At 37.1% G+C, this 23839-nt stretch overlaps 1 protein-coding gene across 2 annotated transcripts in view; it reads left to right on the plus strand.

The window, feature by feature from the left end:
* Nucleotides 1-23839, plus strand: part of LOC307195648 (uncharacterized protein) — a 278036-nt gene that overhangs the window by 248410 nt on the left and 5787 nt on the right. The window lies entirely within an intron of this gene.

A 23839-nucleotide genomic window follows, 5' to 3' on the forward strand; every position in this document is an offset into this window, starting at 1 on the left:
CACTCTGGGAATGGAACTCATTTGTATATGGGGGACTTACTGTACTGTTACTTTCTAATCATGGCTATCAAACTTGACAAGTAAATAATCAGATAGAAGATATATAATCTTAAAAAAGATACGTTGAAATATATGAATTGACTATATCGTCCAAAATTCCATGAAGCTATTTCTCTGCTACTAAAAAAAAAAAGAATTTTTCCTATAAAATATAATCTCATAGTTTGGTCAGTTACCTTAGTCACATTGTTACAGACAGATACATTAAAAGTTTTGATTTTATTCTCACATTAGGCATTTAATTTTGATACCTACATATAAAATAATATTCATTAATATATACTAAAGGTTGATGACACTGTTTGGGGTTGCTCCTAACAAACAGAAAGAATATTGTATCTAATTAATTTTAAAATATCACTTACCAAATAAAGAGATTAATTCCTAATAGGTCTCTTTATCACACCTAGTATTTTCTTTGTAAAAGTGTGCTATTCTTCGTAAAGACTTAATTTTTTTCTTTCTTTTTCTTTTCCTTTTTGTAAACCCATTAGAGATAAGAGGTTAGAGATAAGAATAAAAATCACATATTTATTGAAATTGTATTATAAAAATAACACAACCTTTCTTTTTTGAAGATGTCACAATTTGCAAAAGGTCTCCTATAGTTTGTATTATTACCCCCATTTTCATTTAACAAAGGTGTTAGGTGAATCTCCCACCCCATTAAGACCTCAGTAAGATTGGCTTTTGTACACCTATTTATGTTTTTAGAAGTTCAAAGTCCTTCCGCAAGACTTCTGCAAATGTCCAGAGGGCTCACGTCCTCAAAGCCATCTCCATCTCTGGGCTCCTACGTTCATGAAATACATCTCTGGTCTGTAGTATGGCCACCCAGACATGAAACCCAGATCCATTCATAATTCCAAAACATTACCCATTCACCCCTGGCCTGTGTGAGTGTAGTAAATGTTGCTGAAGATTAAGAGGAATGGAAGGAAGAAGGAGAAATTTAAAGTCCATTCAAACTTCAACTTGAACATTAGGTAGCTGGGTTCCAAAGATGTTCTTCTGTCTCTCCTCTACTGGGAAATTTACAGTGGCTATTCTCTCCACCTGCTCCTTAGGTCTTATGACAAATAGGATGCCCTCCTTAGGAAGGAACTGCAAACATTTTTTTATGTAGACAAAAAGAAATTTATGTTCAGATGCACAGTTTCACAAGAATACTGTGCTGAGTACTTGATACACAGGAAAGTAAAGATGGCTTCTAGAGCTCAAAACCATACATTCTGTTTAAACTTTTAAAGATTCCCCAAGAGAAAAATGCTTGGCCTATCAGGTGAGAAGTTATTTCTTATATAAACTGTGGATTTAATGTGCAAACAACTCAGAACAGAAATCTATACAGAACAGGAAGCGAAAAAAATTGTCTTTGTTTTTGATTGGGCCATTTATGGCACAAATCAAAACTGGATATAGTTTTATTTTGTAACCTCGAAATTGCTTGCCTAAAGGCCCTAAAATCTGTGGCAAAGGGGATTTTTATACCTAAATTAAAAATTCAATATATTAGAAATGAAGGCAACATCCTGCCTTCACTTTCTTTAGCAATAAAAATAGGTGATCTCAGATGAATTATTCCAGGTTAGGTTTGACTTATTTTTAAAAATTGTGGTGTTTGGAATATCTCCCCCTCAGCCTCCTCAGATCTTTGGCCAGTTTTCCCTTGGCTCTGATTAACAGGAGGAGTAGACAGGCGATGAATCAGGAGAATAAAGGGATAAGATTAAAGGCTTGCCTTCATTTAAGAAAGGACTTCATGTACAAAGGAGTGACATAGTATGGAATGATAACAGAGACCAGTTCATATTAGCTCATTACGTTGGCAAGAGTGTCATATTCAGACAGTACAGTCCTTTCATGTCATAAGAGAAAGTGTTTGTTCTATAGGTTAAACTTGGCTTGATATACTGGGTTTAAATAGTTAAAGATTTCTGAGCCACTAGGACAAGAGTCAAATGGCAACAGATTATGACTAATGACTTCCATGGTTTCTTCCTCCCTCTGGGAAAGCTGTGCAGGATTCTTAGGAGAAAAATGGCTGAGTGTACTCAGGAAAATCTTACAAATAATAACTCCCACAGGACAAGTATAATTCATATTAGAAAAAGAGAAAAGGAGGCAAATGTAATGTATTTCACTGCCACAGAATGTAGAACAGCTAAGCTCTCTAATTCCTCGAAAAAGCCATTTCTCCTTGCTTGAAAGTCAGTTTCCCTCCTTTTTCCCATCACCTGCTGAAACAGCTAGTCTCCACAGACAACCTTGCCTCCTTTTGTTCACGACCTTGTGTATCTCTTTCCCTTGGATCTGGGCTTTCCCTGTGATTCATTTGGAAACAACAGAATGCTGAAGAAATGATGCTGTGTGATGTCTGAGCCTTGATCAGAGACGGTCTTTTTTTTTTCAATTTTTATTAGAGTATAGTTGATTTACAATGTTCTGTTATTTTCAGGTATGCAACAAAGTGAATCAGTTATACATGTACATATATCCACTCTTTTTTAGATTCTATTCCCATATAGGCCATTACAGAGTATTGAGTAGAGTTTCCTGTGCTATACAGGATGTCCTTATTAGTTATCTACTTTATATATAGTAGTGTGTATATGTCAATCCCAATCTTCCAATTTATCCCTCCCCCCACTTACCCCCTGGTAACCATAAGTTTGTTTTCTACATCTGTAATTCTATCTCTGTTTCGTTGATAAGTTCATTTGGATCATTTTTTTAGATTCCACGTATAAGCAATATTATATGATATTTGTCTTTCTCTGTCTGACTTATTTCACTCAGTATGACAATCTCTAGGTCCATCCATGTTGCTGTAAATGGCAATATTTTGTTCTTTTTTATGGCTGAGTAATATTCCATTGTATATATGTACTACATCTTCTTTATCCATTCCTCTGTTGCTGGACGTTTAGGTTGCTTCCATGTCCTGGCTACTGTAAATAGTGCTGCAATGAACATTGAGGTGCATGTGTCTTTTAGAATTATGGTTTTCTCCGTATATATGCCCAGGAGTGGGATTGCAGGTTCATATGGTAGCTCTATTTTTAGAAAATAGAAAGCTTTTCTGACCCCATAGTATGGGTTAAGCATCCCTTCTAGGTACTGTCCCATATTTCAGTTTTCATATTATATTATAATTATCTGTTTATTCTTGTGTGAGGTTAGGAAGAGAAAGAATCATGTCTGAATTGATTATCATTATACTCTCAGGACCAACAGTGCCTGATAAATATAGGAGGCTATAAACAAGCATGACCCACTGAATCAATAAATACATTTATTATGCAGCTAAATACTGATCTCTTGCTCCATTGAGAAGAAGCCCCTTGCATGTTATACTATGTGATAATCAGCTTCCAGTAAAGGAAGTCATTTAAATATATCTCAGCAAAGTATAAGGGCAACAAGCATTGCACAAGCCACTTAGCTACCTAAGTTATTAAAATATATGGAGGATTTAGAAATAGATCTGGGCAGTGAGAATTTCTTTTCTAAATATTCACTGAATTCCTCTGTTCTGGATTTTGACCAATAAGAGGTTGATTAATCTTGCATTAATGCTATTCTTATAGTTTTTATGGATAAAGAGAATTTTAAGACCATGAAGTTTCATTATCTATGTATTCTAAATGAAGAAAAATGCCCTCTTGTATCCTATAAATAAGACATCCGTGAACTGACAAATGCTAGTACAAACAAGTTCATTTTTTGACAGTAAAACTGTCATGAACACATTTAAACTGAAAATATACAGCTAGGAAATTTTTACAAGAGGCAGATGTCATGTGAGGCAGTGAATTGAGCCAAATGACCCAAAAGATGTAATGGGGAGGGATTTTTATGAAATGAGTAAGAAATCAGAGAAGGTGAAACACACATAAACACACACAATAGGATGACTTCCCTATTATGTCACTTGGTGGGTACCTAGAGCCATCTGAAAAGTGGAATATGTTTCCCTAAGCATCTGACCTTGACCGAAGAATTACCAAGAAAAAGGCCAAAGGTAGTCCCAAGTGCTCAACCCTGGCTGTCTCAGATAGGAGCTTTGATAAGTCTTCTCAACCCTGTGGGAGTGGTTTACAATTTCCTGTAAGACCTACCTAGTGCTCTGCTATCACTTTGAGTTTGAGAAGGCACTCAGTGATAAATGGTGTCACGGCTTCTGCCTCACACAGCAGCCCCTAACAATTGTTTTCTCTGGGACATTCTTTAGGAAATGAAATTCCAATTCACTGACATCTCAGTTAGAGCTCAATTTCTCCTACAATATATTCCTTATCAAGCATTTCCTATTAAAGAAAAGTACAGTTTAAGAACTGGACCAAGGCGACAATACATTTTTTTCTGATACACTGTAAAATGTAACATGCTTTTTTTTATATCATAATTTACTTTTATATTTGCCTTTAAGGTCTTGATTGTCAATTGTATGTTATATTATTTAAACATTATCTAAGAGTATATACAGGAGGGAAAACCCCTCTGAAGTCAATATTATTATTCTAGGTTTTCCTAAGGTGAAAAGCTGAGATACAGTTGAGAGGTTACATGTCATAAATTAGAAAAAATACAGTACAAAGGCACGACATAGCAAATTGAAGCCCATTTCTTTCATAATTTTGTCTCTCCATATTCAAAATTATATACATTTGAACTCAGCATGACTTTAAACACGTATTCAAAAGTCCTTATTTTAAAGGCAAGGCCTAGAAAGTTTAGCTAATTTGCTTGGATTCACATAGCTGGTGACAGAGCTGGGATTACCTGCCAATGTTCTTATGCGTTCATTTGACATTTAACTTATTTCTCAATGAGATCCAGATACTCAAACTTCTGAACACATAGAAAGTAAAATTCCCTTGAAGAACAGGCAGAATGTTTTATAAATCCTGTGTCCCAAATAACTAAGTATAATGAACAGAGATATACCACTTCCCAAAAGATTTGATTTGCCCTCTAAGTGACACAGGAAAAAATAAGAAGTTTTCCCCAATAACAGCAGCCAAGAATGGTCAGATTTCTCCCAATACATATCTCTCTTGATCAAATACAGTATTCTGACTTCTTGCAAGGGAAAAAAAAAATAGAACATGGGACAAAATTATTCAAGAGAACTGATTTAGGAGAAGGTTGTTCATTTTCTTCTTTCAGTAAAAGAAAAAAAAAAGGTGGGGGAACAACAAAATAATCTTTTGGATAGCAAGAGAAATATTGAGGAAAAAGGTCAAAGTGGGAAGAGACACGGGAATTACAGGAAAAGAGCTCTTTAAGGGAATTAGATGCATAGTTGTTTGAGTGTCATTATATCAAAGAAAAATTCTGGCACAATTTCACTCAGCGTATCTCCCTTCTCTTGCCTTTGCTCTACTGATCATGTCTCTCTCCCCCATTCAGTCAATCCTTGGGCATTAGGGAATATTCTTATAGTGCCAACAGATAACCTGCATAAGGCGTAAAGTTGATTTTAAAAATAAAGTTTTAATTGGTTTCTCATGCCAAAGATTAACAGTAATCCTTTCCCAAGGTTTTCATTATGTCTTTACTATATAACATTTTTAATGGCTTTTTGAACTCAAGAATCACAAACAAAATGGGAGCCGGTAGGCCCTACACAAAGGAGTTAGGATGAGTCCATGGACAAGCCACATGTTCCATGTGCTTGAGAACAACATTGGTTTTCCTCATCCGCATTGTCAAGCCACTCAAGATGTTCTTACTGAGCTCGAAGGAGCTGATCAAAGAACATATCTTTCGAAAAAAATTTAAGAAGATGATTACATTAAGCTTGGTTTCCTCCTCAGAGGTGTACTAAGAGGGAAAGACTCAAATACTTCTGTAATCTTGGTATACGGCTTTTAATGAGGCTGAAATGCTAAAATCTGCTTTAAAGTTCATGACAATGAACCTCTGATATTCCATAGAAATGATAACTCTGTTAAAATCTCTTCCCAGGACCAAACCCAGAACATGGAATTGAAACTATCAGCGTTCAGAGGACCCTAAAAGATGAAAAATATTTCCATACATAGAAAAAGAACACAAATCTTACAAATCCAGGGTTAATTCATTTAGGCTGGGTGTTAAGAATCCAAATCACTTCACCCATGCCTTGTTGACATCAGAGTATGACTCTAGGGACATATTAGGATAGTTAACATAATATTTATATTTTCTTTCTGCAATTCTTTTCCACTTTCCAAAATAATCAGAAACTTCACAAAATCTTGGGTAACCATGTTACCAATTTGTCTTTCATATTTAAGAAATCCAGCAACTTATTTTTGGATGAGCATCTCTAATGCATAACTGGAAATAGCTACATATGTGGAGATAAGTTTAGAAATGGATTGCAAACATCTGCTTATAAGTTATATACATGTAAATAATTTTATAAATTATCTTTTTAGAATTTGGATAAGATCAGCTGATTTCTCAAAATTAGAGTCAAAACAAACAAGCAAAATATCTTTGAAAACCACAAAGGAAGCCTTAGACTTTGTTTTTATTATTGACTGTGTTTGTTTGGTTGGTGGGCGGGTGGGTTAGGCGGGCTTTTTTTCCCCATAAGGAGGAGAGTAATACTGTCCCATGTGTGTTTCTTGGGATAATTTGAGGATTTCCTTAGATGATGGTAAGTAAAAGTGGTATGGGGAACAATATATATTGAAGACACCCTTCTCCATGTGAAGACATGACAAGAACTGTATTTTGGTGCCTCGTGCTCTTTTATCTTATTTAGTCTTCACAACATCCCTGCGACACATGTATTTTATGATTATTAATTTATGGATAGGGAATATAAGGTTCATAAAACTAGAGACTGAACTGATTTTTTTTAGAGTATTAGGGGAGAAATAGATTTTAAAAAATTTTCCCCCAGCAGAAGTTTCTATTGAATCACTCACAAATCTGTTCTTAAATTTTCCTCTCCCCATGCAACAGTTATACTATCTCTTATTTTGTTAATGTATTTAACAAATATTTATGGGTTACCTATTATATGTCAAGTACTATTCAGAAGATCGCAAGGGATAAAGGAGTAAAGTAAGCAAAAACATAATTCTAGTAAAGCGAGACAGAGAGTAAAGAAACAAATAAGTAGAATATATAATATTTGTATCAGATGGTATTAAATGCTAGATAATAAAAAAAGCAGGAAAGGGGAATATGGAGTGCCAGGATGCAAGAGGAACACAATAGGTTGGTCAGGGAAGACCTCACTGAGAAGGTGAATTTAAGAAAATATGGCAATGAGGAAGTCACTAGCATTGCCGACATCTGCGGGAAAAAAATTTCAGTCAAAGGGAACAGTTAGAATAAAGACTGTAAGGCAAAAGGATGCCTAGTATGTTTGAGGAACAGCAAATAAACCCGGTCACTTGAATGGTGGGAAGGATGGAGAGAGCTTCAGAGAGGTGATAAGGGTCACATTGTAGAGGACCTTGTAAGCTTTGGTAAGGCTTTGAGTTTTGAATGGAATTATCACCATCTGATTTAAATTTTCAAAGGATCCCTCTGGATGCTACACTGAGATTAGTTTATGGAGGAACATAGATGGAAGTTGGATGAGAGTCAGACTAAAAGATCATTCTGCTTGCTAGACTAAGATTAGTTTATGGGGGACCAATTTGGAAACAGCCAATGTGGCTTGTTTATGTAATTTCCCATTCATCTCAGCCTTCCCACCTCTTAAGACTTAGTTTCAAATGCGGTCCATGGAAACCCCTTCTAGCAGTCCATGCAGACAATTCCCATAGTTGGAAGTAGGAGGTTTTTACCTGAAAACTTACTTATGTGCTACTTGCGGAAAAGTGTGCTCCACAAGCTTTTATATTTCCTTGAATATAATCTATCAAAATCACTTTACTATTAGCATTCAGCTGTTTGACTATGGTGTATTTAGTTTTGGTTTTGCACTATATTTATCTTGCTTGGGGTTCACTAAACTTGAATCCTATCACAGATCTTCAGACACTGATTAATTTTTGCTGTTTTCCTTTTCTTTCTTTCTTCCTTTCTTTCTTTCTTTTTCTTTCTTTCTCTTTCTTTCTTTCTTTCTTTCTTTCTTTCTTTCTTTCTTTCTTTCTTTCTTTCTTCGTGTTTCTGTGTGGATAAATTTTATTGATCAGTCTTTAAATTCAAATGACTAATCCTTTTTCAGCTGTGCCCAGTCTACTGATAAGTCCACAGATAAATTTATTTCTGACATTATATTTTCAGTTCTATAATTTCCATCTTACATTTTCCATTTTTCTGATGAAATGTATCATCTATTCATGCATGTTGTTCACTTCTCCATAAGGCTCTTTAACATATTTGTCATGGTTATCTTTTAAAATCCTTGTCTGGTAATTCCAATATCTATGATAACTGTGAGTCTTCTTTTATTGACTAATTCTTCTTTTGGTTTTGTATTACATTACTTCCAGTTTCTTTTCCTGTCTCATAATTTTTTGTTTGCTTCACATGCTGTTTGTCTGTCTCTTTTACGCTATACTTTCACTTGATCTACAGGTTTAGTTTCTTTATTCACTGCCAACACTTTTCTGCTACTTGTCTTTTCCTTTGTTTTATTGTCTCTCCTTGCATTTTTATCACATTAGCCTTTTTTGAATGCCTTGGAAGTAGTGAGCTATTTTATTGTGAGATAACCAAGACGCTGGTTCACAAGATACTTGCATCTATTGAAGTCTTAAGACCAACAAATACTCCGATTCTTCTATTTTGGAGAATTCTGGCTCATAGCAGAAAAAGATTGAGGAAAGGTATTATGAAGGATGAGGACTTGAAGAGCGGGTTAGATATTGACCAACAGAGAGGAAAAGGGAAGCATTTTTGACAGAGAGAACAAAAAACACAGGGATAAAGAAAAATAAATAGGACGTCTGTAGGTCTGTGAGGAGATGAATATGATGAGAGCAGTTATGTGAGGTCAGAGAAAATGCTGATGAAAGAAAAATTTTAATTCTCCTTTCCCTCCTTGCCATTTTCCCCTTAGGATTAAATGATATGAGTAATATAATATCCTCTAAACTATCTTCTAAACAGAGAGCTATCAATGATATTTCCTGCCCTAATATCTTTATATTTTAGCCTCTATGTTTAATAACCTAATCAAAATACAATTAGGTTGTTTTCCATTTAGACTTGACTTTTCCTTGACACTCTAGATTCTTACCTCTAAATGTCAAAACAAATGATATAAAAGTGATGAAAGAATTTCAGCCAAATGACTGTTTCATCTCCGAGGGATTAAATCACCAGTGTGAATAATTTTTCAGTGAATTGATTCATTTTTTTACCCAATTTGCCAATCAATAGCGTTAAAATAATTGAAGTATCTGTGTAACTAGCAATGAATCATGAGACCAAAACTCATAATTTTCATTTTGTCAACTGCCAAGCTAGAAACTGTTTTCTCTTCCATATAAACCTTTGCATTCTCTTCTGTGACCTTTAAATTCTCGACTCTGTTGGACTTCTAACACATCAAGAGCTCCATCACTATTCTACAAAGCACAAAGAGTAATCACAAAAAAGTGTCTGCTCTGTGGTAAAAGGAATTCCTGACAGGTTCCTCCCTAAATAAAAATAAATGGAACGACTGCCATAAAATTCATGTGGTCCACACAGAAATAGTTGGACTACATCAAGACCTCAAAAATGTCTGGTTAAAAACATGAGCACCACACTGGGATAAACTTCCTATTGATGCAATCTCTCAGATCATGGAATCCCCATTAAGAGAAGCTTATCACTGTCACCGTTGAGAAACACACTGGGCGAAACACCAAACAGTAAAAATAGAAATCATGTATTACGTGGAGGCACAGCAAAACCCCATTTTATCTCTAAATACTAAGATTCTCAGAGATTCATGTAATACGTGCATTTTGCCTCAAGAAAGGTGTTTCTTGAGTTACAAATTATGTAGGCATATTTTGCCCACGTGTTTTTGGTTCAGTATCTCTGACTTATTCGATTGTTGATAATCAGTGAAACAAAATGAAAATGTTCTTATTTAGAGCCCTCTGTCTCCAAATCCTAGGATTTCAGCAGTGTGCTCAGCATTGGTGATGGAACTCTATCTTGACTCCCTATCTAATCTACGGTAGGGTGAAGGACCTACATTTATGAGAGGACTGGCTAGGACAAGGCTGCTCTCTGTGGCCTTGGAAAAGAAAAATTATTAGGTTGCCAAGGATTGAACTTATAACGTAGATTATGTAGAACTAAATTGCCTTTTAAGAAACTAGTACGAATGTAAGTAGTAGTATTTAAGACATCTGGGTGTTACTTAAATTTGAATAATTGTTATGGCAAAGTTTAGTCATAAAATCATTAAAATCACAGTATATGTACAAGTAAAAATATGATGGTGAAGATACAGATATAATGTCTAATAATTATGCTGTATTTGAATAGTGACCCCACACTTCAAAATAGCAGATAATATTTTATGCTCTTGGAGTTATTTAACACAGAAACTTCTACTTTGCCCGTATGCTTCTTTTAACTAGGCTATAGAAGCATCCATAAGAAATATATGAATTAGGCATACCCCTTATATAAGCACCTTACAATATTACTTATGTCATCTTTCAATCCGTCTTCCTCCCTAAATTTTGGAGAGGGGCCATTTCTTTTTACATTTGCATCCCAGATTCTAACTCAGTTCTGTCATATCCTTTAATGAGCATTTATACATGCAATGTCTAGGCAACTGAGAATTCAGTATCCAGTTTATTTGCTTCTTTTTGCCATATATAAAAACAATGCATGGAAATGGAGCAGAAGTAAACAGGATGAAAGAAACATATTATCATACAAATATACTAATAAATTAGTTATTCCATGTAGAACTATTTAAGGCTGCTAAGTACCTTCACCAAGCTACTAACAGTTTATAGGCCACAGTTTGCATAATCAGAAATCTCTACATACATAAATCATATAAAAGATTTCTGTAGAAGAGTATGGTGCATCTAATTTAATTGTTATGGCTTCATTTCTACGAATGGGATGATTGGCAGAATTTTACTCCTTATCAGTTGCCAAATACAGCCTAGCTTATGTAGTTCTGGTGTTTTATATACATTTTATGTGACAGGCATGTGGTTTTCTCAATAGCCTGTAACACCATAGCTATGGGTCATGGATGTGGTTCTTGTGTTGTTCACAAGGTATTTCTGCAACTTGGATACGGTTCTAGGTATCACTGATGTGGTTTACACATCTTAAAGAATTCTTTTTCATTTGTTGTTGTTGTTTTTTCTTCAAGGAGGGACTCATTTAGAATTGCTTACTCTGCAGGATTTGGGGTTGTCATATTGAAGAGAACAACCTTGTCGTGTTAGGAGAGGAGCAACTAGTGTCTTTGATGGAAGGTTGACAAAGATATTTTGTCCCTGGAGTTATTTTTATTATATGACTACTGTGTTCTGCCAGGAGGACTGAGACCACCTACCCGTACATTGAAAAACACAGCTGAGATCTGTCTTTGTGACCCAGACACATGCCCTCTCAACTCTTCTCTGTCCTGAAGGAAAACATCACAGCCCAGGCCAGATGAAAACAAGCACATTTTCCCCCGCTTTTTCTGTGGGAAAGATGAGCTGAAACCAAAGCTAATATATTTGAAAAATCTGGGAAAAAAACAGAACAGATTTTTTAAAAGTCATTCCTTTAGCCCCATCGGTATGTTACTTGCAGGAGTCTTACAAAGAAAACTTCTGTTGAAGTGGAAAACACTGGAGGAAACCCATGTTATGTGAGACTTTAATTCCCTGGAGCTGGGAAAGGTGAAAGAATCAGGTCCCTATACTCTTGGACTGTTTTCATTCATTACCAAGAATGTTTATGCAATTGATTTTAACCACTTCATCAGGAATCCCCTTCATCTGCTTGATACAGTTAACACAAATTGGTTGAAGCTAATTTTTAGAAGGTATACTATTATATTATATAAAACCCATTCATGAGGAAAGACAAAGATGCAGAAGAGGAAGAAGAATTGACTTGTTCATTTTTTCATTCTCTATATATCGGCACCCTTATTTCAACAATAGAGCCTTGCTACAACTTCATGGAATCTGTGATTTATGTCTCAATGCTTTCTTCTTGGATGGGACACATCTGGCACAAAATACCCAATTTTACACAATTAAATCACAGACCCTGGGCCAATCTTGTCAAACCATTGGCTCTTGTAAAGTTAAATCACATAATATAATTCCTACACAACAACCTCTTCCATTTTGTTTAGTCACTCTATTCCTGGCAAATATAATTCAACAACACCAAAATGAAAATGGCTGGGCCACTTGGTATTTTGCATGTTGGACTCCCCCAACTTTCCACCAAAACAGAGGTTCATTTTTATCAGACTAAACAAATTAATTTAACAGAGTGAACTTTAGATCAGTATTTTTCTAGCTTTTTGGAGTCCGACTCACATTAAGAAGTATATCTTACCCCAGGTCCCATATATAACCGGACACAAATTTTCATGATAGAATACTCATGCTTATTTTTTTCCCCTGGGAACTAAATTTATTTTTTATTTTATCATATTCATTTTTCTTTCTTTTTATTCTAGGAAGAATATTTAACATGAGATCTACCCTTTTAACACATTTTTAAGATGTACAATACAGTATTGTTAAGTATAGGCACCATATTGTATAGTATGCTCATGCTTATTTTATATGGTGCTCTTCAATATGGTCTGTTCTACTTTATTCATGTAAATTATTTGTTTGTTTTCACTACCCACGAATGTGTCATGAACAGTAATTTGAAATACATAGCTTTAGGTAACATTATCTATGAAAGCCTGACACAGAATAAAATTGCACCTAAGACCATTAGTAATAGCCAACCCTCATTGAGAACTGGGCTTAACTCTTCTTTTATTTATTCATTATCCTACAAATCTCCATCCCAAGCATACATTTTATAGATGAAGGGCGTAGAGGGGCAAATATCTCACCAAAATTTACACAGCTAGTTAGTGACAGAGCTTTGATATGAACCCAGGACTACCCAGGTTCTTAGCCACTGAACTAACACCTAAACAGAAGGCTGAGTCTTGGGTCATGTCCTAGACCTAGAAATATTCTGTTGACCCCAGACTCTTGAAATTAGAGAAGATATTTATGAGGCCTTACATGGTTCTGAGAGGATCTCTATAGCTCTAAAGTATTTACAGCCTTCACAACGGGTCTCCACATTGTTCTGTCCTTCCATGGGCAGAAGAACAACTAGACACTTGTTTCATGGTTTTTAAAAAAAATAAAAATCCTAAATATGATGTCACAAAAATGTAAAGTTAGTTCACTACTTTATCTATGCTTATATATAAATATATCTCATCTCCAAAATGTATTCCCTTTGTGATGGGGCAAGTTACTTAAACTTTGTCTCATTTAAAGTGAGGATGCTCGTAGTGCTTATTCTGTAGGTTTGTAGTGCAGTTTAAATGAGTTAATGCACATAAAATAGTATAGTGCTTGGCATGATAGTCAGCGTGCTGATAAAAGCCGAGCTATTAGGACTTTTACATCTATACCCTTCCGTGAAGAAAAACTTTTCCGTATGACTAGTAGAGCTCTCTGTAAATGGAAAAATCTCTTCTCAAAGACACACACCCACTTACTAATTTGAAACTAACAGAAGTCTGAACAGAGTTTGAAAGAGATTTCTCCTTAAAAAATGCCAGAAATTTCCATCAACCATTTAAGTTAAACAGTGAATACATAGGTATTGTGCATTCAAAATCAAGTAGTAATAGTAACATAAAAGAAAAATCAGGGCTTCCCGGGTGATGCAGTGGTTAAGAAGCTGCCTGCCAATGCAGGGGACATGGGTTCAAGCCCTAGTCCAGGAAGATCCCACACGCCTTGGAGTAACTAAGCCCGTGTGCCACAACTACTGAGCCCGTGTGCCACAACTACTGAAGCCCACGCACTTAGAGCCCATGCTCCGCAACAAGAGAAGCCACGGTAATGAGGAGCCCGCACACCACAACGAAGAGTAGCCCCTGCTCACCGCAAGTAGAGAAAGCCCGCACGGCAACGAAGACCCAACGCAGCTGAAGATAAACAAATAAAATAAATAAATTTAGTTTTTAAAAAAGAAAGAAAAATCAGAGGATGCTATGAAAAAAGAAATAAAGAGGATTAAACGATACAGAGGATTGTTAACACATTATTCCAGAATAGTTTTTCTATTCTTAAGGTATGGCGCTCATGGTTTGTAGGCAGCTGTACATTCTGTATGAAAGACTTTTATACACTTTAATATAGAAGTCCTTAAATCTTTTCTTCATGTGTCTTCTGGATGTAAACTATTGTGATACCTTATATTCCGAGACTCTGGGATTTGAAAAGGTGATCTGTGAAGAATTCTAAACCATGAGATTTATGTCAACAACATAATGCTACTCATTTCTGGGTAGAGAACTAATTTTGAGATCCATTTGGATCTAGGGTTTCAGAACAATAAGCTCATGAGAGTCAAGGACAGTGATAAATGGATATTCTAAGGATTGTAAAGAATCTAATGAAGAGACATAAGTTCTCTGGGTGTCCAGTGGCCATTTACTGCCTCTGCTCTTGTGAATGTTGTTGATAATAATGATGAGGAAAGTCTTTATCTCCTGGATAACTTTGACCACAGGGATAAAACTAAGTCTCTTCGAATTTTCTTTCCTTAATTTTTAAAATGAATTTTTGATGGATGAAAGGTGCTTTAGGGATGGTATCTCTGGAAGCAGCGGGCTGTTCTCACAGGTTGGGGACAGGCCTGTGTGGCTTGCCTTTGCAGCTCCCCACAGTGTTATGGCAAAGACAAGTTAGGCTTGGCCTGGAAAAATAGCTCTCTGCCACTCTCTGGATGTGTGCATCTTCAGGGCACAGGCTGCCAAGACAAACAGGCACCATCAGATTCCTTTCTACCTCCCACAGAAGAATGGTCTTATTGAGGATGACCTCTAGAATGGGGAGAAAGGATGCATTCACCCATCACTGCCTTAACCCTCCCAAATTCTTAGACCCCTCACTTGAACCCTGCAGGGGATGCAGACAATCAGCAAAAGAATGTTTTGGTAAACAGCATCTTTCAGACAGTCCTTCATCAGTGAAAAATGAAGACATACCAGAGCTCTGCTGTGGACAGGTTCAAGAAAGTCGGGAAAGCTGGCTTTTCAAATGCCACCTTGCTGCTGAGCATGGCATTTATAGACCTACATATCCAAGCAGATATATTTAATCTAAAGGCACTCACTAGCAGGATGTGAGATTTGCCCTTGCTGTTCGATAAGAAGTGTCAGAATGTTAAGGGCTGGAAAAGATCTCAGAAATTAATTAATCCAACCCTCTTTCCACATAAAACATGCCTTGCTTGTGGCCCAATAATTCATAATCACTCAAGAAAATGCTTACTGTATGAAATTTCTCAAATAGTTTCATAAATTTGTCTACCATTCCCCAACAGTTTTTGAAAACATTTATTTTAAAAGGCAATGGGCCTAAGTAACCTGTTAATTCTGATGCATGCAAACTGTGAGACAAATGAGAAAATACTTTGAATTTGGGGAAGGAAAAATCTATTATTAAATATATGCACTACAAGTATCATTATTATAATTATCTGATTCTAAAAGCATTTTTCTTTGGTCGTGTTTTCAAACTAATAAGCCAAAAGCAATTATTCTTCTCGCTGGCTGATGTGTTCTAAGCTCTAAACTTGGTACCTTGAAGCACAGGAAAGAAGTGAGAGGCATTTCTTGCTCACAGAGATGTGGCAGCAGTGAAGGTATTACAATGCATTCAGGAATCGGAGAAGAGAATGATGGATAAGACAGAGACAGATCGCACAGCGCCTATCAACAGGACTCTGAGAGAAAATGGAGTCAAGGGTAATTGGGGAAAATCTTCCGGAAGAGATGGGATTTGAGTTTGACTATAGCTACAAAGGGAAATCTTTTGTTTTTACTCCATTTACCATGGTCCTCAGCATAGAGAGTCTCTGAAGCATGAATTGTTATGAAAGAGCTACTTCTGACCACTTCACTGAATGCAATAACCAGCAAGGGAATAATGTGGGTTTTACAGACCACACATCCACTAGTCATTGATTGGATCTCCTGGTCCCTAACGTACTGTTTCACTTACCAGTTCTGTTTTCTAAGTTTAAATACAACACCTGATGGAAAGAAATGTAGGTTTAGAAGCACTGACACAACAGTGAAGCAAAAATCATATGACTTCTTCAATTACAGTATTTCATAGCAGTTTAGCCCCCCATCCTAAGTGTACTTTTCAGATTTTCCCATATTAAGTTGCTCATCAGTAGTTAACATGTAAAAAAAAAATGTTTTTCAACTTAATGACAATGTCGCAACAGGAACAACAACAGCAAATTCAGAGAACGAAAGGTCTCGACTGAAGTTTGTTCAGCAGCTGAGCTTAGTGTACAAGGGAAATCACTGACCACCCCATCGTATGAAAGTATTTAGAAAATTATGCCACACATGCATAATTATATGCACAAGTCAGCATGTTCACCACTCTACCCAGCAAATTTTCAAACTCATTTCAGATACATCCTATTAGGTTACCCAAAGGCAGATTGCGTTCGTCGCTATTTATAAAATGTAAAGATATATACTTTACTGAAACCTGGGATAAATAAATATATGTGTGTGTGTCCATTTGTAGTATACACACATATATATAAATATATAGTAGCATACAAATCTATTTATAGCATGCACACATACCCACATTTTCCTGAAATGTAAGTATTCACTTAAACACATGAAATAACTTTTCATTGTAGAATTAGCTACTGAAGCAAAAATTTTCATAAGTGAATGATGGTTTCAAGGTTTAGAATAAATCTGTACCTTATCTTGCAAATGAGTTGACAGGATCTAAAAATGTTGACCCATTAGAATCTCTATGACCTATAGACTGGTGCATTGGTTATCTATTTCTGCATGTCAAATTACCCCAAAACACATGGCTTAAAACTAATCATGTATTCTCTCTCACAGTTTCTGTGGGTCATGAGTTTGCAAAGGGAAAGTAGGGACAGCTTGTCTCCATTCCATGACGCTGGGGGCCTCAGCTGGAAGACTGAAGTCTGGAAGTGGAATTATTTGAAGCTTCTTTCGCTGACGTTTAAGGCTTGCTGCTGGCGTCTGCCAGTAGCTTAGCCGAAGCTTCAACCAGAACATCTACATATGGCCTCTCTCGTATGAAGAATGAAGACTAGGCTCCCAGGCAAGCATCCTGAGAGGAAAAGCCAGCTAGAAACCTCATCCTTTTCATGACCTAGCCTCAGTAGTCACGTAGCATCGTTTTTACATACTACATTGATTGGAGCTTTCACAAGCCCCTGCCCAGATTCAAGTAACAGCAGACATAAATACAGGTCAGTAGTTACTTCTCATTGGGAGGAAAGGTGAGCTAGTTCTCCGGAATGGCTCTCGCAGGTCTTCTGAGGAAATGGCTAATGTTCTACTTTTGAACCAGGAGAGAAAGATTGTGTGAGTGTTCTCGCTGCATCTCTTCTCAAAACTCTCAAAACACGCCTGAACATATTCATCCTAAGGGATCACCATTTTTCTAAAATTACAGTTTAACCTTCTTAGTTTGTCATAACAGCCTATGTCTCCTCCAGCCCCTGCCTACCTCACCAGTCTTATCTTTCACCTTCTATCCTACACCTGATTTTTATTACATGTCAACTTTTTTTTTTTTTTTTTTTTTGCGGTACGCGGGCCTCTCACTGCTGTGGCCTCTCCCGTTGTGGAGCACACGCTCCGGACGCGCAGGCTCAGCGGCCATGGCTCACGGGCCCAGCCGCTCCGCGGCATGTGGGATCTTCCCGGACCGGGGCACAAACCCGTGTCCCCTGCATCGGCAGGCGGACTCTCAACCACTGCGCCACCAGGGAAGCCCTACATGTCAACTTTTTATTCAAAATAAAAGGCCCAAACAGACTAAGATTAGAGGTTGGTGGCTCAAAACTATTCCATTTTGGACTGGTTTACATTAAACCTTGGTCTTTTGTATCTGAACCCTCTATTTGTGTATTTGGCTTTTTGTTGTTGTTGTAATCGTTGTGCTTCTCAGCACTCCTTTGTCTGTTCCTTGAGAGTAAAGCCATGAATACAATCCCTGAGATGATGACGATTCTTCAGGTCTTTCCTGGAAGCTAGAGAGGAAAAATGTGTTTTACACATTTGAAAAGTTGGAAATAGCTATTAAGGCTCTGGATTTATTCAAACCACCGATGTCTAATTTGTAAAATTCTTCACATGGTGTTGGGCATAGAAAGCTGTACTAAAATGTTTGAAGGTGTTTACTTCTCTGAATTTTGTATATGTTTTTGGTCATTTCCTTGAAGGGCACTTCTAGTTAGCACGGCTTGTGCTCGGTGTTCCTTTTGGCTAAAGGTACAACCCTGTACTGACTTTTTGGTCAGAACATATTTCTTATGTTCCAACCTGTCAACAAGTCTTTGTTTAGCAACTCTTGCGTGCCAGGCACTGTGCTAGGTCCTTGGTATTTTGTGGTGAACAAGATTTCCGTTATTCCTGCCACTATGAAGTTATAGACTTGTAATTATACAGAAAGCCTTGGTTTTGTTATATTTAAACCGAAAACAAGATTATTTTATGATTGTCTTGAAAATTTATAAAAAGGATGAATTCCTTTACAACTTTCTACTTACGCTTTATGAGAGTTTGACTATCTGATCCATTTACAAATATAGGACAGACTTCCACTGAAAAGAAAGGACAGAAAAGAAAAGAAAAATCACATGAAAAAAGTAACACTAGGAACTTATTACTAAATAGGTCTAAGTGATTATGGGTAATCTGTTAGCCAGCCATTTCTTCCTCGTGCTAAAAAACTGTGGTTCATGAAATGAAAAAGGTCCAATGGCAGCGTCATAGACCTCATGTTTCTTGTATAAAGTACACTTCAAACTGGATGTTTTGGCTTCCTGTATGTTTGAGAACATCTTGTTTCTTACCAACATAGAGTAAACATAACATTTAATAAGAGTTTGTCACAGTTGATAGAGTACTGATGCCTTTTGATGCCAAAAGGCACCAGTGACCTGGTTCTAAGATGGCTGTAGATACTCAAAGCTGCAAAGATGATAAAATCCATTCTGCAACATTTTTATGTTTATAGGAGATACATAACTTCTGTGCATCAGTTGTATAAACCAGTAAAATAGTTTTAAATGAATTTTACTTACACATCAATCTTCTTTTCTCAGCCACAAACAACACTGCTTCTCTTAATTCCAACTCTTCGTCCAAACCATGGAGGGAAACAATAGTATTTGATAAAACTGAATTGTTGTATCAATCCTAAATACATCCACTCTTTATTTCTTTTTTGGAATTGCTGCAAAATAAATGTCTTCTATTAAGTTTTGGAAATTTAAGTGGTTCTCAAGAAATAGTCCCTCAGGTAAAAACAACAGTAAAAGAGCCTAGAAATCTTCTTATAAATCACTACCTGACTGGTTTTTCTCTCCTGTAAAAACAAAACTCATAGAAAATTGACCTGAATTCAGTATTTAAGCCATTTTTCATATAGAGATAAACTTTCCAAGTAACTTTGAGGCAATTTGGAAGACGTTTCTATCCTAATTAATTTTCCTAAGAGTTTTGTGGAAATGTTAACTTTCTTAGATTAAGATACATACCACAGTTTTTTCTAATTATCTGTTATATACACTGTATGTGTATGTGTGTATATATATGTATATATATGAAGTATTTATTTATAAAAGAACAAGGCAGATCTGAGAGAGAAAAATGGACAGTTTATTTTGCTGTCTGTGCTCCTAAATACTATCAAAACATCCTCTTTTGCTGCCTATTCAAACATTGGTAAATTACTTAGCAACAACAGCATATATTTGGGGCATATTTTGTAGTTACCACATCAGTGTCAGGGATAAGAAATATTATCAGTTATGTACCTTCCAAAAATACCACATTATCAAAAAAAAAAATATTGTACCAAGTAGGTCAACCATTCATTAAAGTCTGGGGTAAGAGCAGTCACACACTCATGTCAAGAGAAAGTAGGGCTAGCACAAGGTAGAGAAAAGTACTTTGTCTGCAGTAGACCGAATACTAAAATTTGGATATAGAAGAGGAAATTGCTCCCTCGTCAACGTTTTTTTTGGTTTGTTTGTTTTTCATCTTTAAGCATTCATTCACCTGACAAATATTTATTAAATGTCTACTACATTAAAGACACCAGTCCTGGGAGTTGGGGGAATTGGGGAATTGTTCTTCAAAGGATATAACGTTTCAGTTATGTTAGATGAATAAGTTCTAGAGACCTGCTGTACAGCACAGTGCCTTAACGATACGATATTGTGCTCTTCAAAGTTTGTTAAGGAGGCAGATCTCATGTTAAGTGTTCTCACCACAAAATAAATAAATAAAAAATAAAAAGACACAAGGAAACTTTGGGAGGAATTGGTTATGTCTTGATTGTGGTGATGGTATCATGGTTTGCCTATGTCCAAACTCATCCAGTTATACACATTAAAATGTGCAGTTCTTTGTATATCAATTATAGCTCAATAAATCTGTTTAAAAATTTACAAAAGAAAAAAGACACTGTTCTGGGCATTTGGGGCATAGCCGTAACAAACCTTCCTGGATCTTACTTTCTAGCAGAGGAGAGAGAAAATCAACATCATAGAGTATCAGTTAGTGATATGCTAACATCGCCAGTGACACATCTTAAGGTTTGAGTTTATTAACATCATTATCACACATATAAGCATAGCATCACTACCTTAAAATGACTTTTATTCAACACTCATATGAAGAGCCACTAAGTCAAATACTACCCAAAACAAGTTAAAGATGCTAGCTCTGTACCCTGGAGGCATTTGATACAGAAGAAATTGCCACAAGTCAACAGAAGAACATCAAAGTTGTGCAAAAGTTACACAGTTAATTTGCAATCAACAATGGGTCCTATGGAATGTGAGGTATTATAGAATGTACAAACACAGAAGTGATATGGAGGTTGCCTATCTTGTTCCATGGGTCAGAAACTGACCTCTTCAAAATTTTCACCAACAAAGGAACAGACTTTCATTTAACTCAGTGAGTTGCCACAATATTTTCCCCTGACTCAATTATTCGAAGAACTCTTACATAATCTTTTGCCACTTTCTGTGGCAGCAGAACCAAAGGTTGGCGTGAACAAGGAAGACTCCTTCCTAGGATGAAGGCCCAACGCACGACATGTTTATTGTTCTCATCAATTCTGTCTTGCTTGCAAAGAAAACTCCAGTATGGGGACAGGGTATCAGGAAAATGAAAACCAGAAAACAAAGTGTAGCTGATCTCGTTCGAACTGAACTTGCGTCTGGATCTTCCTACTTGAGCCATTAACCATGTTCCACATTATGACTTTGCAAATTCAGGTGATAACAATTGGTGGACTACTTATTTTAAATTGCTGAGCAATAATAAAATGGGCACAATACATCTCTAACTGGGCAGAGTCTTGTATAAGGTGATGTCATAGGGTGGTGCTGGTCAAATAATGGATTACCGTTTCTTAGGTACCAGGTCAGTGCGTGATACAATCAAGGACAGCGGTGTGTCCTGTAGTTCATAAGGCTGCAGCTAAATGCTCTGAGTCGGAGTTTCTCGGGATGAAGTAGTGAGCAGGAGAGGAAATGAAAATGTTAGTGTTCATATTAAATGGAAATACGTTACCTGGAATCAACCACAGAATAACTCATTGTATTAGCAGGTAAATTAGCTATCCCACAGTGGATCTCAGGGTCTCAAGGTGATGGGAAAGAGAGCAGGTAAATTTAGCTGGAGGGAAGGAGAATAAAAGAGAGAAGGGGAAAATTAAGTAAGCTTTCCAATCCAGAGAGGTCGTCTTTGGGTGGTATGTAAATGAGTGATTCTCTGGGCACATACAGATACCATTAGCAGACTGGGTCCCCCACAGGAAGAGAGGGAGAGTAGCTGTCAAAGTGGGGTGGGTAGAAAAGCAACTCTTCCTCTTTCTTCGTTTTGCTAGAGGCCAGACCTCTCTGTGTGACATGAGTGGCAAATTTTCAGCTTTCATCTGGATTCTTAACAATATAGATACACTGTTGATGGTCATGAATAATCTAACAAAGACAAAGATGAAAGTATAAAATGCAGAAACCATCAAAATCCTTCCGAGACTGAGGGGGAAGTAAACTAATACTAAAGGAATGAGCTGAACACATCTCCCCAAGCCACATAGTCCTTTCTGGACACACTCAAAGACTCAGCTCCTTGTCTTCTACAGGAAAGGCGTAGAATGCCCGCCAGTAAAACTACTTACCATGCACTCTGCGAGACCCCTATTCCTTTCCAGAGGGTCCAGCTCTGTGCTAAAAAGCACAGGGAAAAGCACATGGTTTGGAAAGAAAAGTTGTTGATGTCTCTTCTCCCCAAAGGTACTTCAAGCCATAAATGAACACACACAATCTGTGTTTATTTTCTTTTAAATATATTTTTGAAAATATGCTGTGATCCAAACTATGTGTTTTCAATTTTGCCTGCCATTCCATGACCATGAGTGATGTATTTTATCCATATTCATAACCGGGCACAAACTTTCTTTTCATAGCTCACTCTGCAGTATAAATTCTGGCGGCCGGGAGGAATTTCCTTGTGTAGCCCGCATCTGGTAATCCTTTACCGGAGGCCTGGCTCCGAATCAGTGTTTGCATTCCTCCAATGGCTCAGGTTAAATGTAAAGGAATGAGGTATTTGGGTCTTCCTTCAGAAAATTAACTGCATTTACTTGTCTCAGGTAGGATAGGACAGTATGTTCATAAGCTCTTGCTAGCTTCAGGAATGTCTAACCTGATTTCCTGTCATAAATATTTCATTTAAAAAATAAAAGGCTTTAGAAATATGCCAGTTCAAACTCAGTGCAGACCCTTCCAACACCAGTGCTCTGTGGCAGTGGGAAACCAACACCAGAAGGTCATGGGCATCCCCACTGTCCTCCTCTTCATCCCCAGTGTGAGGGAAAGCCATTCCCCCTTGGGGTTTCTTCTGGGTGGTAGAGGTAGAATTGTGGGTGGTAGCCCAGTGTGTGTGCAAAGCTTGGAGAGGAGGAATGTTTACTAAGGGATGACTTCAAAGCTGTCTTACAGAGGAAGTATCTGTCCCCATGTCCACCCCTGCTCCAGAGAATAGGGTTTTACTTTCAGGTAGGAATCTTGGTTGGTTCTCTCTCCTTGGAGTGACTCCTAACAACCCCTTTCCTCTCACTTTGATGAGGTGACACTGACCCGTCACAGGTTCATCCTGGTGCCCAAGCTTGGAAGGTACCATCCAATCCGCGCCTGTGGGCTGATACCTGAGATGAGCTGACCTTTGGGAGTCGAGTTGCCTCCTAGGTTAAACAGTGAGCCCAGGGTGTTTTGCTTTTCAGAGTTCTTCTCCCAGTCTCATCTTCCCACTTGGCTCTCCTTCCTGGGGCTGCCAGTGAACTGAAACTGAGAGGCTATGAAAACATACACAGGACAGAGAGGTAAAGGAAGGGCACAGGGTGTTCTGCTGGTTTCTTGTTCTCGCCTTTCTTTACGTGGCCGTCCTACCCCAAATAAGATATCCTCCTGCTTCCTTTGATTTGCCTTAACTGGGAACATAAGGTCAACTTTGGGAAGGAAGAAAACAGATGTATTTAAA

The sequence above is a fragment of the Stenella coeruleoalba genome (genome assembly GCF_951394435.1).
Source record: "Stenella coeruleoalba genome assembly, chromosome: 12".
NCBI lineage: Eukaryota > Metazoa > Chordata > Mammalia > Artiodactyla > Delphinidae > Stenella > Stenella coeruleoalba.